Here is a 17,967-nt window from a genome sequence, read left to right as displayed (position 1 = left end):
TTGCTCTATTTTGTCTATTTTCATTCCCAATGAAGTCAGATTGGCATCTACTCCTGGGAAAGATGTGGAAGTTACTCACTCCTCCTGCTAGCTATTCCTAGCAATTTACTCAATGGTGGGGTGCTTATGATATTACCAAGATCTACTGAATAATTTACAGATATTGAGATAGGATCTCAAAAAGAATAAGGGACTTGATAACTTACCTTTTGACAATCAGTTCATTATATTAGGTACTCTGTATTATGAATGGTGAATGATGAACCATTTTTATATTGTTAAGACTATATTGGGGACAGCTAGGTGGCACAGTGGATAGAGCACAGATCCTGGAGTCAGGAAGACCTGAGTTCAAATCTAGCCTTGGACACTTATAATTATCTAGCTGTGTGATCTCAGGCAAATCACCTAACCTCATTGCCTTGCCAAAACTTTAAAAAAACATCATATTGGAGATCATTTGAAATTTCCACAAATTTCATTGGTCTTGACTTGGAATGAAAGAAAACTTGGCAGTTCTAGTTGCAGAGAAAAATTTTAGAAAAAGTCAATATCCTGCAATTGTTCAATCACAGATCAAATTACTGCTACAGTCTATTTTCATTAATAATAAATTATTAATGATCACTTAATTACTTAATTATATAAAATCTATCATTATTAATATGCAATGTATACCTCTATCTTCTCAACCAAATAGATACCTGGATAACAAGTAGAGGCATATCCTAAGATTGTGTCTCATCTCTTTTTTTAAATCTATTTTAATTTCTTTCATTCAATAATAATTCTTTTTTTAATTTTGAGTTCTGAATTCTCTTGCTTCCTTTCACCACTCCTATTTCCTTCAGAAGGCAAACTGTTTAATATTGGTTATAAATGTGAAGTCCTATAAAACACACTTCTATATTAGTCACATTGTAGAACAAAGCACAAACAAGAAAAATAATTATTTTTTAAAAATATGCTTCAATTTCTGATTATATTTCAACAGTTCTTTTTCCTGGAGATAGATACATTTTTCATCATGGATCTTTTCAAACTGTCTTTAATAACTATCTTGATTCAGAGTAGCTAAGTCTTTCACAGTAGATCATCTTTACAATATTACTCCTATTGTATATAATGAGCCATCGATCCTGCTTACTTCACTTTGCATCAATTCATATAAGTCTTCTCAGGTTTTTTCTTTTCTGAAATCACCCTATTTATTATTCCTTATGGGACAATGGTATTACATCACAATTCTACACCACAACTGATTCAACCATTCCCCACTTGATATGGCTTCCCATTTCAACAAAATATGGAAACTTCTTATGTTCTTATGATTGAAGGTTAGTGGTTACAGGAAGGTGAAGTCAGTTAAACTTGGTTTAAATATTTACTGAATTACTTCTGGGCTAGAATGATCTTTAAAGGTTATTCTTTTAATATTTTTCTAGAGAGAAGAGCCAATATGGTGGCATAAAGACAGGCTTTGGAGCTCTCTTCCAAAATATTCCCAAAACCTTAAAATCATGACTAATTAAATTTTTGAGAGACACAACCCACAGAAAGATACAGTGAGGCAATTTTTCAATCTAAGGTAACTGGAAAGATCATAGGAAGACTCAGCTCCATGGGTTTGGATGGGGAGGCAGTTAGGATCACCACAGGAGAGAAGGAGGTCCAGTCTTCTGGGAAGAGTCCATGGGGTGCCTGGGTCCCTGGGTCCCTGGGGATACTGGCTCAGGGCAGCAGTAGTTTACAGACTTCCCAACCCAGGGAATACCAAGAAAAACATAGAAGATCAGTGGGGAAACTTCTGCCAGAGTGAGCAAGGAGCCTGGGCCAGTGTGGCCCTCCTCAGCATGGCCATGGCCCTCAGAGCAGCCCTGGTCCCAGGAAAGTGAAGCAGGCTCACAGAACTGTCCAGCAGCTTCCTCCAGAGCCCTCAGCCCATAGAAGGTAAGGGAGTGTGGGGGGGGAACTGTCGAAGTCTCTCCTCTGTCCCTGGGACAGGACTCTGGTGTTCTGTCCATATTCAGATCAGGGTCATAGTCTGGGCCCCCATACTACTGTAATAGAGCAGGGACCCTCATCACAGCTCCAGGGCAGAGGGTTGTGCTTGTGGTCATCTACAGACCAAAGCACAGGCAGGAGAGCAGTCAAAGCCTCTAATAAGACACTGAAGGAATTAGGGACCTTGAAGAGGACCTCAAAAATAACTCAAAAGCTCAGGAGACCAAAACCAGGGTACAATGAGAGAATATGAGTAAACAGAAAAAGAAGGACCTGATCATAGACATTTACATTGGTCCCATGGAAGATCAAACACACACTTAAAAGACAAAGTCCAAGCATCTGTGTCCAAAGACTCCAAGAACAGTAAGAGTTGGGCTCAGGCTATGACAGAGCTCAAAAAATATTTTGAAAATCTAGTGAGGGAGATAGAGAAAAAATTGTGAAGAGAAATGAGAGCAATGAAAGAAAAACATGAAAACCAAGTTAGCAGCTTAGTCAGGGAGATATAAAAAATATCAGAAGAAAACATCATGTTAAAACTAGTTTAGGTCAAATGGAAAAAGCAGTCCAAAAATTAATGAGAAGAAGAATGTCTTAAAAAACAGAATTGGCCAGGTGGAAAAGGAGATAAGAAAACTGAAGAAAACAACTCCTTCAAATGTAGAATGGAACTAAAGCAAGTTGATAACTTTGTGAGGAATCAAAAAACAATAAAACAATACCAAAAGAATGAAAAGTTAAAGAAAATATGAAATATCTCCATTTAAAAATTATTGTGCTACCTGAAAGTCATGATCAGGAAAAGAGCCCGGACTTCATTTTTAAAGACTTTCTATAGGAAAATTGTCCTGATATCCTGGAAGCAGAGGGCCAAATTGAAATTGAGAGAATCCACTGATCTCCCCCAGAAAGGGATCCAAAAAACATAAATCCCTGGAATATTATAGCCAAGTTCCAGAGCTCCCAAGTCAAAGAAAAAATATTAAAAGCAGCCAGAAGGTAACAATTCAAATATTGTGGTACTGTAGTCAGGATTCTCCAGGACTTAGCAGCATCCACATTAAGGCCTCCTAGGGCTTGGAATATTATATTATAGAAGGCAAAAGAGCTTGGATTACAACTGAGTATCAACTACCTAGCAAAACTGACCATCCTCTTCAAGGGAAAAAAGTGTACTTTCAATAAAACAGGGGAATTTCAAATGTTCTTGTTGAAACAGCCAGAGCTGAACAGAAATTTTGATCTTCAAGTACAGGACACAAGTGAAGCAAAGAGAGGGTGAATGGGAAGGGCAAATTATGAGGGATTTAATGATGATGAACTACATGTATTCCTGCATGGAAAAATAATATGGATAATACTCATATAATACTCATGTCAACCTTCTCATTTATTAGAGGAGTTAGAAGGAGCATATATATAGACAAGGCACAGGAGGAAGCTGAATATGAAGTTATACTATATTCTAAAGATGGAGTCAGTGAGTGAAAAGGAAATATACTGGGAGAAAGGGAAAGAAGAGGTAGAATGCTAAGACAAAAAAAAAAGCTTTCACAATAGAGTGGAAAGGGGAGGTGAGGGGGAATGAGGGAGCCTTCATTTTCATCAGAAATGGCTCAGAGAGGAAACAACATAGATGCTTATTATGATATAGAAATCTTTTACTGTAGAGAAAAAATGAGAGAAAAGAGCAGGGTTAGGGTTGATTGGTCTTAATATGATATTCCAAATGCCAGGAAACATCAGTTATAAGGAGAGGACATTTGCCAATACTTCCCACTAGAATTTCCAGAGAATTCTTGTTTTCCTGATATTCATTGCAAAAGAGTTCTATTCTTTCTCTGTCAAATTTTCAGTCTTCTAGACATGTGCTCAGAGTTGATTTGTCAGCATTCTGCTTTCCTGCCTCCAGTATACAAGTTGCAACTGCCGCATGACTGTGTTTTAATATCAAAGGGTCAATATGTTTCAAGTCTGGATGATCTAGCATGGCCTCGTCGGCCCGGGCTTCCAGCAGGCTCCAGAAGGCCACCCGCAGGAGAAGCACGAAGGCGGCGAGGTCAAAGCAGCCGAGATTGGCCAGCATCTGGCAGATGCTCTGCACATATTCCTTTATAATGGATTCTAATGTGATCCATCCCAGTGACAAAGCTGATGATACACTGACCAAAACACATTTTTTCTCTTTATTTCACTTTATTGTTCATGAGGTTTTCTATTTTTGTGGGGGAGGGGAATATTTTTACTCTTACAAGACTATTTTAGTCATGTATAAATAAATAAAAAATGTAAATTAAAAAATATTTTGATAAAATTTATTAATTTTCCATGTTTTTTCTTCATTTCTGAAGAGTGGAACTAAAGGGAGAAGTTATCAAAATTTATATAACATACTATAATAATAAAATACCATTTATGAACAAATAAAGTCATAGGAAAGCATTTGTGGGGGAAAATAAAAAACCAAATAGCAGCAATTAACAACAAAGCAATATCAATCAGGTCAGTATTAGATATGGATGTTCTGATAACTGTCACCCAGATTTTTGGACATATATTCAAGATTGTCATACCATCTCACAAAATTGAGAGCCTAAGAATCACAGATTTGGTCAACCTATATACTGAATCCTGTACAAAATAAATAAAGCAAAAATTAATTTCTGATTCAATTACTTTCTAAAGACTGATTTTTGTACTTTTCAATACCTTGAAAAAATACTATCTGGATCCTTGGGATCAACCTTTGAACTCACCTCTTCAGTATCCTCTACTCTGATGAACTCCTCTCCAAAACTCCATTTAAAGAGGTAATCCAGGTCAACCACTTAGTCATTTCCCACCTAGCCACAGTTCTTTGTTTTAACTTCTCCATCATCACAATTTTGAATACTCTTTTTCTCTAAGTACTCATTATTTTCAATTCCTTTTATATGCTATATTTTAAATTTACATGTATTGGTGACATATATATTTATAATATTTATTGACATCAGGAACTGTCCTTATTTTTTTCTTTCTTTTGCATATAGATATTATTCTAGCTTAGCAGAGTAGTAGACAGCTATCAGTGCATTGAACTTTGGGATTGGAGTCAGGAAAAATGATCTTCCTAAATTTAAATCTAGTCTCAGACACTTACTAGTTATGTGATCCTGGTCAAGTCACTTAGCCCCATTTTGCCTCAGTTTCCTCTTCTGCAAAATGATCTGGAAAGGGAAATGGCAAAGTACTGTAATGTCTTTGCCAAGAAAACCCTAAATGCAGTCATGAAGGGTGGGACATGCCTGAAAGACCACTGAATGTCAACAACAATGATAGTGAGCCCTGAATAAAATTTTATTGATTGAATATCAAGTATTCTTTTCATTTCTATTCCTTGTATTATATTTGAAACAAAATTTCACCTTTTTTTAAATTGAAGGACTTGCTAATGAAATAATTTATAGCATCAATATATGATTTAAAAAAGTAAATTCAGGGATAGCTAGGTGGCACAATGGATAGAGCACAGATCCTGGAGTCAGGAAGACCTGAGTTCATATCTGACCTCAGACTCTTACTATTTGCTTAGCTGTGTGACCTTGGGCAAGATAATCAATCCCATTTCTCAGCAACAAAACAAAATTAAATTCAATTGTTTTTTTTTCCCCTGAACTCTGAAACTCCAGAAATAGTTCTGATTTCCAAGTGATTTGAAGTCATAAAGTATCTATAACATCACTATTTAGTAAGAGTTCCTAAATTTATTTACATTTTGGCTATAAAATTTTCTTTTTTTTAAATTTCTCATCTACATATTTTAGATCACAACACAAAAGTCAGCAGAAAGCCAAGAAGACTTTGGAAAGTGTATTTAATTTAATTAGAGGTAGACCATGGAAGATTTTGTTTCTACTTTCCATCACTGTCATCATCATCATGTCAAAAATTCATTCCCATGAACTATTTTACTTTCATCATTGGTTAAGGTAATTGCTATTTTGATTGGGATTAGTTTATTTTTCACTTGGTGTACCCATGTTATTGTGAATGTCCTTGGAATTGAGCCCTGCTGTCACATTTTCTACAATGTTTAAAATCCATTGAGTTTTGAGAGATCATCTGTAACTTCATGATAAAGCACATTGACCAGATGTCTTGCCAAATTTTAGATAATTTAAGTTTTAAAGCAAGAAAGGAATGCTTCAATGCAAAAGGCCAATAAATTTTTAAAGATTTCTAACTTAGTAACAATTTACAAAAATGAAGAGTACCAAAATTTTAGAATGTTTTCCAAAGATCATCATTAGAAGTATTTATTTAAAATTAATGACCCAATATTACAAATTCTTGATATTATCAGATTTACACCATCTGATATATATATATCTGTATATATATCAAACATTTAGGTGTATACATATTTTCCCCTTCAAAAAAACAGCAGAAGAAAAAAGAACCTTATGCATTCTATCAACTAATCAATGAGCTTGTATCATGTAACTAGAGTACCATAATTGTTTATGCCCAGGCTACAAAATTCCTATATGAATTTACTTTGTGTTGGTTGGTAGGATAATTTTATTTACTGGAAGAGCAATAACAAGCAATCAATCATATTGATCAGAATAGCTAAGTCTTTTATGGTTGATCATCACAATTTTGTTGCACTATGTACAATGTTTTTCTGGTATTCTCCTTAGATTTCTTCAACTTTTTGTTTTTATTTTTTTTGTTTTCAGGGCATGTTCCAAGCTTGTTGTTGGTCTGGGGGAATTGCTCTGCATTTTTTCCATCATACAGTTACAGTGGTTGGGGTATTTCTGGGGTAAAGTACTTATTCCTTCAGTTTTTCAGTTAATCTAGCAGTCAGTAAATATTTTTTCAAGTGACCACTATCACCCAGATGCTGTACTATACAGAAGGGATACAAAAAAAGAAAAAGGACAAAAAGATGGAGTACCTTCTCTCAGTGATCTTCTATTCTTCCAAGAGAGGCAAAATTTACCAATGTATGCTTATATAGAATACAAGCTATATAATTTTTTTGGAATCAAAGAATCAATAATAGGATAATGTAGAATGGAGGTGCCTCATATCAGACTTCAAGAAAACTCAAGATTCCAAAAGGTAAAAGTGGGCAGTAGTCTTTCAGGTGAAAGGATAGACAATATATAGCCATGGAGGTAGGAAATGAAGTGTCATCTATAAATAATTATAAGGTCATACTGCATAAGGAAAGAGGAGAAAATACCATGTGATAAAATGTGAAAGGTAGGCTGATATCAAGTTACAAAGGATTATAAATGCCTAATAGATGTAACTGCATTCTCTGGACCTAGTATTTCAAATTTTAACTGAATCTCCTCCTAAGATTTCTCAGGTTTACAAGCAAAGGTTTGAAATTGAATTCAGTTCCTATTTGACATTAACCCAAATAAATGGCTAGACACAGTAAGACTTTTTGATGATCTGTTATTCAGCTACATTGGGGATGGGGTCCCAAAAGTTTGGGCCAAGATTTCTCCTTGTGTCTTAGGGTATTTTGATCATATTATGACTACAAAAGCCAGACTATGAAAGGATAGAATGTTAAGATGACCTTTACTTTCTTCTGGTCTCAGGACATTGATACCATATTGACTAGAAACCAGATTCTGGAATGATAGGTTATCAAGGAACCCTTCTGGAACTTTTGATCTCCTAAGGTAATAAGCTCTACTCCCTCCAATGACTAACAATCAAGAGCTGTTAAGAACCCTGGGTCAAAGAGCCAGGATCTAAAGCTGTAAGGTAATTGTGAATGCTGCCATAGGCATTCAAACAACTTTCTCTTCCTTGTGTGATCTGTCTCTCCAAGCTGCTCCCATCTGTGGTTGTATAGCCATTTTTCAGTTGTATCCAAATTTTTGTAACCTCCTTTGGAATTATCTTAGCAAATATCCTAGAGTGACTTGCCATTTCCTTCTCCAGTTTATTTTATAGATGGGGAAAACTGAGACAAACATGGTTAATGGATTTTCCCAGGGTCACCTAGCAAATAAGTGTCTGAGGCTGGATTTTTAAATAAGGAAGAGGACTCTTTGTAATACTATGACATATCACTCTATCCACTGTACCATCTAGTTGCCATTATACATTCCAATTGACCCAGAAAGAGTTACCTCGCATCTTTCATATGCTAAGTTGCCACCATCTCCTAACATTTGAGATACTGAGTACATATCAGTATGTCACAGAAACCTATTACACAGAAACATATATATTTATTTTTACAGGTAATAAGGAACTTGGAGTGCTATGATCAGATCTACCCTTTAAGAAAAAAAATGACAGCTAGCGTTGTGGGGAATGGATTGGTATGGGAAAAGGAAGAAGACATTTTGAAGACTAATGCAACAATCCTGGCAAGAGATAATTACTTGATATGATTTTACTGTTCTCTATTGAGCCTCCAATAGTAACTGCCATTTACATTGGATTTTACATACATCAATTTGATCCTTATACCAGTCATATAACATGTATTTATCTTCATTTTATGCCTTCAAATTAAAGGGATTAAGGGTCTTGCTAATCATCATAAGTTAAGTGTGTCAGATAGCATTTAAATCTAGTTCTGTTAATCACAAGTTCAGAACTATATCCACTAAATCTCATTTCTGTATCCTATATAAACTTATTTCTTATACTGAATTTCCAAAAGAAAAAATGAACTCTCAATTTTCCAGCTGAATATCTGAGAAGAACCTTGAATTCATAATCAGAGGATCTGAGTTTTTTTCCTATATCATCTATTTACTACTGATGACTGTGTCCCTTCATATCATTGTCCATCTCTTTATATAAAATATATTGGAATTGGATGGATGAAGTCATGAATCTTATACTTAGTAAATTTTCTTTTTTTAGAATTCATATGCAGGTTATAAGTATATGTGTATATAGGCATATACATATGTATAGAGGGTGGAGGGAGGAAAAGAAGAATGAATTTTCCATAAATTTACAATAGATCAGTATCATTGTATAGTTAAGACTGTTAGAATTAGTGTCAGAGAACCTGTGTTCATATTTCATTTCTGACAAGATCACCATCAAAATGACCTTAATCACGTCATAAATCTTCCTAGGACTCAATCTGCTTCTCTGTGAAATCGAAGGGTCGGATGAAATGATCATTAAGTTTTCTTTCAGCTCTGTATCTGTGATCTTGTGAACACATAGATCAGTTTATTGTCATGAATTAAACTTAAAGTAGAAGATAAACTATGACCTCCAGGATCAAAGAAAAATCCTGTTTGTTCTTTTAACCTTTATGACTTATCACCTCCCCAAAACAATAAAACTCTTTATACCCTTTGACCCAGCAATTCCAATTCTAGATCTATATCCAGAAGAAGTCATAAAAATGGGAAAAGTCCTACATGTTCTAAAATATTCATAGCAGCTCTTTTTTGTAGTAGCAAAGAATTGGAAATTGAGGGAATGCCTATCAATTGGGGAATGGCTAAACATGTTACATGAATATTATTGAATAATATTGCTCTATAATGATACCATAAATGGTCAGACTCTAGAGAAGCATGGAATGAATTGCAGCATCTGAAGTTGAGTGAAGGGAGTAAAACCAAGACAACAATGAACACAATAACAAGAACACTGTGGAATGATCAACAAAATAAAATACTTCAGAATCTGATGAACACATTATAAAAAATACCTCTTATCTATCTCTTTCCCTTAATCTTTGTTCCTCATACTGAAAATGATTAATCTGTGAACATGTTTAACAAATTTGTGAATGTACAATGTTAACCTGACTGTTTGCTACTGAGAGGAGAGGGGGTGTGAAGGGAGGGTGGAAGGAAATTTTTGTAATTTAAAAATATACATATGCATATGGATGAATGTTGAAAAAATTTCATAACATGTATTTGGAAAAATCAATTTAAAAACATAACTTTTCACTTTTTTTATCATTCTGGCATTGTTATATCCATCCAAATATTCTAAAACTTTAATGACACTGGTCTCCTTGCTAATCCTTGAATAATACAGTCAATCTACCAAATCTGTGTTTTTACTATTTTTTTTCCCTTATTCCTGGAAAGCGGTCCTTTCTCAACACCATTTCCTGACTTCCTGGTTACCTTTGAAACTTAGCTAAAATTCTATCTTCTGAAAGAAAAACCTGAAAACACAAATTGCCCAGGAAAGAATTCTATGTTTAATAAAAGTTGCTAGAAAAATTGGAAAGTAATATGGAAAAAATTAGGCATGGGCCTATATCTTATACTTTCACAGTACATGGAAATTGGATGTGTGGACTTCTGGCCAAGATGGTAGAGAGAAGCCAGGCCCTGTGCCAGGGTCTCCTGATCTTCCCTCATAAACAACATGGAACAAACCTCTTAATGCAAGTCCTATTGAAAAAACACAGAAATATTAAAAAAAAAAACCCAACATGGTTTGTCTTCAGGGATTGGGGGTATGGGGAGTGCTGCCAGTGGGGAAGGGGACAGAGCAGAACTAATGTAAGATCAGCCCTGGGGGCATTTGCTGTGGGAATCACTTCACTGTGGGAAGCACTCACTCTGAGAAACAAACAGAGAGTGGCAGTATGGCCTGGGACTGGCAGTCTGAGACTTACAAGAAGGGCTGGAGAGTAGGTGCCAGCCTCTATCATCCCCTCCTGGCTAGGAGGAGATATCACATTCAGTGAGAAAAGCCTCCAACAACCCCTACTAGCCACTAATTGAGTAAAGTACCCCCCTACTGGCCAGCTGGTGATACTACATTCAGTGAGTAAAGCCTCTAGGGATCATAGTACCAAACTTCTGTGAACCAGCCCCTCTCCCAACCCAAGATCTTGGAAAATGAAGAAAGGACATTAGAAAGGAGGGACAATAGAATAATTCCTAGAAGGAAAAACCCAAATTCAGAAAAAGATGTAGAAACCCTGAAGAGAATATTATTTGATCTCCAGTGCAGAAAGATTTCCTTGAAGAAATCAGGAAGGAGCTTAAAAATCAATTGGAAAATTTAGGAACAGAGAGAAAATTAACACCTTGAAACACGAAAACAAATCCTTGGAAAATACAATTGGACAAATGCAAAAAGAAAATAAGTCTCTCAAAGCCACAAATGATCAAAGGGAAAACTCTTACAAATCTAGAATTGACCAATTGAAAAAAAAGCAGTTGCAAAAGGTAAATGAAGAAAATTCTTCCCTAAAAAAAAAGAATGGAGTCTATGGCAACCAATGACTTCGTGAGACAATAAGAATTGGTTAAACAAAACCAAAAAATTGAAAAATAGAAGAAAATGTTAAATACCTTGTCAGCAAAACCATTGACCTTGGGAATAGATCCAGGAAAGATGACCTAAAAATTATTGGTCTTCCTGAAAACATTGAAGAGGAAAAAAAAGCCTGGATTCAATATTACAGGATTTAGTGAAGGAAAACTGCCTTGATATCATGGAACCAGAGGGCAGAATAGTTATTGAAAAAATATATCAATCCCCCCAGAAAGGGATCCCCAAATGAAAACACCAAGCAATATTGCAGCCAACTTCCAGAACTGTCAGATAAAAGAGAAAATCCTGCAAGCAACCAGAAAGAAACAATTTAAGTACCAGAGAGCCACTGTAAAATTTACACAGGACCTGGTAGCATCAACATTAAGGAATCAAAGGCCCTGGAATGAGATATTCTGAAGAGCAAGGGAGCTTAGAATACAGTCAAGAATCAGTTATCTGGCAAAACTGAGCCATCTCTTACAGGGCAAAAGATGGACATTTATTGAAATAGGAGACTTCCAAATTTTCCTGATGAAAAGACCAGAGCTTAATAGAAAATGTGGACTTCAAGCAGGAGACTCAAAAGACATATGAAAAGGTAAAATTAAAAAAGGGAGGGCAAGGGAAAAAAACTGTTATCAAGTAAGGTGAAACTGGCAATATCCCTACCTGGAAAAAAAGACTTTAACAACTCTCAAGAATTGTAACTCTATTAGAAAGAATTTACTTAGCCACAAGAGCTGGACATATGTGACTTATTTGAGAAACTATTATCAAATAATATGAAACTGGGAGACAGGCTCTAATAATTCTCAATAATTGTAATTCGAGTAGAGAGAACAGCCAGAAGTGATGGACACTCATGACATTTCAATGAATCAGAATGATTTAAAAACAATAACTCATTAAAAAGGAGGACAGAATAGGGATGGAAGGATGGAGAAGATTGAATGGGGTAAATATCATTGCATTAAGAGGTATAAGGAACTTATTGCAATAGAGGGGAAGAAGGAAGGAACTGCCTGAATCTTACTCTCATCAGATTAGCTTAAAGTTAACATAGACAAACTCAGTTAAGTTAAGAAACTTATCTTACCTTGAAAGTGCTAAAAAAGGGAAAAGGGGAGGGGGGAAAGGGGGAATCAAAAGAAGGAAGGAAAGAAAGAAATGGAAAAGGGAAAGTGGGGAAAAAGGGGTTGGGGTTGGATATAAGAGGGTAAACACACTGAAAGTAGTGGTGTTCAGAAACAAAATACTGGGGAATATGGATAAAGGGGAAAAAAGGGGGAAATAGAAAAAGAATGAAGATGACATGTAGGGCAATAAAGTGTTAGTAATTATAACTTAGAATGTGAATGGGATGAACTCTCCCTTAAAACGTAAGTGAATAGCAGACTGGATTAAAAACCAGAATCCTACAATATGCTGCTTACAAGAAACTCATCTGAAGCAGAGAGATACATATAGAGTAAAGGTAAAAGGTTAGAACAAAATATATTTTGCTTCAATGGAATTAAAAAAAATCATGGGTAGCAATTGTTATTTCAGAAAACAGCTGCAAAAATAGATAACAATAAAAGAGATAAGGAAGGAAACTATATCCTCCTAAAAGGCACCATAGACAATTAAGTAATTTCAATACTGAATATGTATGTACCCAATGTTATAGAATCCCATTTCTTAGAAGATAAAGTGGAGGTGCTACAGGAAGACAAAGACAACAAAACTCTACTAGAGGGAGACCTCAACCTCCCACTCTCAGATTTAGATAAATCTAACTATAAAATAAAACAAGAATGAAATTAAGGAGGTAAATAGATTGTTAGACAACCTAGATATGATAGACTTATGGAGGAGACTGAATGGGGATAGAAAGAAATATACTTTCTTTTCTGCAGTACAAAATTTATGCACTAGGACATTAAAAACCTAATAATCAATTGCAGAAAGACAGAAATAGTGAAAACATCTTTTTCAGATCATAATGCAATAAAAATCATATGCAATATCGGACCACAGAAGTATAGAACCAGAACTAATTGATAACTGTATACCCTCATTTTAAAGAATGAGTGGATCAAACAACAAATTATAGAAATAATTAAATATTTTATACTAGATAAGGACAATAATGAAACATCATACCAAAACCTATGGGATACACTCAAGGAGGATATCAGGGGATATATTATATCTTTAAATGTTTATTTGAATAAATTAGAGAAAGAAAAAAATCAATGAAATAAATGTGCAACTAAAAAAATTAGAGAAGGAACAAATTAAAAAACCCAGTTAAATACTAAATTAAAAATTTGAAAAATTAAAGGAGAAATTAATAAAATTGAAAGAAAGAATACTATTGAACTAATAAATAAAAGCAAGAGCTGGTTTTATGAAAAACAATAAAACTGATAAAACTCTGGTCAATTTAATTAAAAAAGAAAGAAGGAAACCAAATTTCCTAATATCATTAATGAAAAAAAGTGAACTCACCACCAATGAGTAGAAAATTAAAGTAATAATGCAGAATTATTTTGCAAAACTCTATGCCAAAAAATTTGATAATCTAAATGAAATGGATGGATACTTACAAAACTATGTTTCCCAATTGAAATGAAGAGGAAATTAAAAACCTAATAACCTATTTCAGAAAAAGAAATTAAAGAAGCCATTATTGAACTCCATAAGAAAAAATCTCCAGGGCCAGATAGATTCACAAGTGAATTCTATCAAACATTTAAGAACAATTGTTTCCAATTCTATATAAACTCTGGAAAAATAGGTGAAGACAAAACTCTGCCTAACTCTTTCTATGACACCAATATGGTGCTGATACCTAAGCCAGAAAGAGTTAACACAGAGAAAGAAAATTTCCTTGATGAATATAGATGCATAATTCTTAAAATCTTGGCAAAACGACTGCAACAAGTTATCACTAGGATAATACACTATGACCAAGTAGCATTTATTTCAGGAATGCAAGGTTGGTTCAATATTAGTAAAACTGTTAGTATAATTAATTATATCAATAACAAACCCATCAGAAATCATATGATTATATCAATAGATGCTGAAAAAGCTTTTGACAAAATACAGCACTCATTCTTGATAAAAACACTAGAAAGTGTAGGAATAAATGGATTATTCCTTAGAATAATAAACAGTCTCTATCTGAAACCATCAACAATCATTATATGCAATAGGGATAGTCTAGAGGCATTCCCAGTAAGATCAGGGGTGAAACAAGGGTGCCCACTATCACCACTACTTTTCAACATTGCATTAGAAATGTTAGCTGCAGCAATAAGAGGAGAAAAAGAAATCAAAGGAATTAGAATTTGGAAGGAAGAACCAAAATTCTCACTCTTTGCAGATGACATGATGGTATACCTAGAGAATCCCAAAAAATCTTCTAAAAAGAATCCTAGAAATAATTAGCAACTTTAGCAAAGTCGCAGAACATAAAATAAACTCTCATAAATCCTCAGCATTTCTATATATGACTAGCAAGATTCAGCAGAATGAGCTAGAAAGAGAAATCCTATTCAACGTAACTTCAGACCATATAAAATACCTGGGAGTCTACCTGTTAAGGAAGAATCAGAAGCTTTTTGAAAACAATTACAAAACACTTCTCACACAAATAAAATCAGAAGAAAATAACTGGGCAAATATCAACTGCTCATGGATAGGCTGAGCAAATGTAATAAAAATGCCAATTCTAGCAAAATTAAACTACTTGTTTAGTGCTCTACCTTTCAAAATTCCAAAAAAAAAAATTAATGAGTTAGAAAAAGTTGTTAGAAATTCATATGGAGAAATAAAAAGCCAAGAATCTCCAGGGATTTAATGGGAAAAAAAAGTACAAAAGATGGTAGTTTAGCCCTACCAGATCTAAAATTAAATTATAAAGCATCATTCATGAAAACTGTCTAGTATTGGCTAAGAAACAGAGTGATGGATCAGTGGAATAGACTAGGTGTTATAGCAGGAAATGATTATAGTAATCTACTTTTGATAAACCCAAAGAGTCCAGCTATTAGGATAAAGAACTCTCTCTTTGATAAAAACTGTTGGGAAAATTGAAAGTTAGTATGGAAGAAACTTCGATTAGACCAACACTTCAAACCCTATAGGAAGATAAGATCAAAATGGATAAAGGATTTAGACATAAAAAACAATATTACAAACAAATTAAAAGATCAAGCAGCAGTTTAGCTGTCAGACCTGTGGAAAGGGAAGTAGTTTATGACCAAAGAAGAGATAGAGAACATCATTAAAAATAAACTAGATAATTTTGATAATATTAAGTTGAAAAGCTTTTGCGTAGACAAAACCACTGTAACCAAGATAAAAAGAAATGTAGTAAATTGGGTAACAATTTTTACAGCCAGTGTTTCTGACAAAGGAATCATCTCTAAAATATACAGAGAACTGAGTCAAAATTTTTTTTTAAAAAGACAAGGCATTACCAATAGACAAATGAGCAGGCAAAGGATATGCAAAGGCAATTTATGCATGAGGAAATCAAAGCAATCCAAAGTAATATGAAAAATTCATCTGAATCACTAATTATTAGAGAAATGCAAATTAAAACACCTCTGAGGTACCACCTCACACCTATCAGTGTGGCCAATATGACAGAAAGGATAATGATCAATGTTGGAAGGGATTTGGGAAATCTGGGACACTAATACATTGTTGGTGGAGCTGTGAACTCATCCAACTTTTCTGGAGAGCAATGTGGAATTATGCCCAAAAGGCAACAAAAGTGTGCATACCCTTTGTTCCAGAAATACCACTACTGGGTCAATACCCTAAAGAGATTATGAAAAAGGGTAAAATCATCACCTGTACAAACGTGTTTCATAGCAACTCTGTTTGTGGTGGCAAAGAAATGGAAACTAAGGGAATGTCCATCAATTGGGGAATGGCTTAACAAACTGTGGTATATGTATGTGATGGAACACTATTGTTCTATTAGAAACCAGTAGGGATGGGAATTCAAGGAAGCCTGGAGGGATTTGCATGAACTGATGCTGAGCAAGATGAGCAGAACCAGAAAAACAATGTACACCCTAACAGCAACATGGGAGTGATGATCAACCTTATTGGACTTACTCATACCAACAGGGCAACAATCAGGCACAGTCTTGGATGGAGAATGCCATCTGTATCCTGAGAAAGAATTGTGGAGTTTGAACAAAGACCAAAGACTATTATATTAAATTTTTAAAAAATGTTATCTTACTATGTAATTCTGCTATATCACATGATATATATATATATGCTTCTTCCTGAAGGATATGATCTCTCTCTCATTACATTCAGCTTAGATCAGTGCATACTATGGGAATGATGTAAAGACTATCAAACTTCCTTCTGTGTGGAGTGGGGGGATTGAAGCAAGATTGGGGGAAACATTGTAAAACTCAAAATAAATAAATCTTTTCTAAAATTAAAAAAAAGAAATTTGTGTGTTGCAAATGAAAGAATCTTTAAAATCTAGTTCTGTATGAAATTGAGAAAAAATGAATGTATGATATAAACATAAAAAAATCAAAGAATAACATATCACTTTCCTTTGAAAACTATGGGTGGAAAATTAATCCCTGAGCAAAAATGGATTGAGGCAATTATAAAGGGGGAAAATGATAATTTTGTGTATATGAAATAAAATTATTACAACTAGGACAAAAATAAAAGCAAAAATTACAGGTTAATCATAGAAAAACATTTCACAATGACAAAAATCTTTTAAAAAAGTAGATAAACACCATACTACAGAAATATAAATGGAAAGATTTATTTTAAACCAATTGAAGAATATGGGAATTTATAGACCACATTCTACTTCCCAGAAGAGATGAAATATTCCACCCATTGTTTCTTCAGAGGTATCAGGGTCTACTGGTGTTGAACTTTATATGTAACTTCATCTGTTTTCAATGTGTTCCTCAGTTTTACTGGGGTTTTTTCCTCCTTTTTTTTCCAATTTATTTTGTAAAAGTCATTCATCCCAAGAAGGCTATTGGGACAAGGTCCCAGGGAGATGTGATGTGAAAACCAAACAAAAAATCCAATAAAGTTAATTTTTTAAATACATGTCATCTTTTTTATAATTGCATTCTAATCGATTTTTTTAAAATTGAATTCTGTTTTATATATTCTTTAAGAATTATTTTAGGGAGTGTTCACTTCGCAGCACATATATTAAAATTGGAAAGATAAAGAGAGAATTTGCATGCCCCTGCACAAGGATAATATTCAAATCATTTTGGAAGAAAGCTAGGTGGCATAGTGGATAGATCAGCAACCCCAGAGTCAGGAAGACCTGAGTTCAAATCTGGTCTCAGACATATAAGACTTACTTAGCTTTTGGGTAAGTCAATTAACGTGATAGTCTTGCAAAAGCCAATAACTAACAAACAAACAAAATAATAATTTTAGAATTTTGCTTTTGTACACACATACACACATATACACATTTTACATTTCTGAATTAGTTTTAGAAAGTTAATTTGAAATCATGATTAGAATTTAGTTTATATTAATTCTATGCTCATAGATCAAGGACAAACCTGGAAAACCATTGCATAACCATATAATGCCATTTGCATCTGGGGGGGAGCACAAAATATGAATATATATCCTGTTTACTTTTTTAAAACTTCT

At 34.3% G+C, this 17,967-nt stretch overlaps 1 pseudogene; it reads left to right on the top strand.

The window, feature by feature from the left end:
• Positions 1-17,482: 17,482 nt before the first annotated feature.
• LOC141494580 (U6 spliceosomal RNA) lies at positions 17,483-17,571 on the top strand (annotated as a pseudogene).
• The last annotated feature ends 396 nt before the right edge of the window (positions 17,572-17,967 follow it).

Source organism: Macrotis lagotis, chromosome 7, assembly GCF_037893015.1.
Source record: "Macrotis lagotis isolate mMagLag1 chromosome 7, bilby.v1.9.chrom.fasta, whole genome shotgun sequence".
Taxonomy (NCBI): Eukaryota; Metazoa; Chordata; class Mammalia; order Peramelemorphia; family Peramelidae; genus Macrotis; species Macrotis lagotis.
Note: the sequence above shows the minus strand (reverse complement) of the source record. Positions and strands in the feature narration are given on the sequence as shown.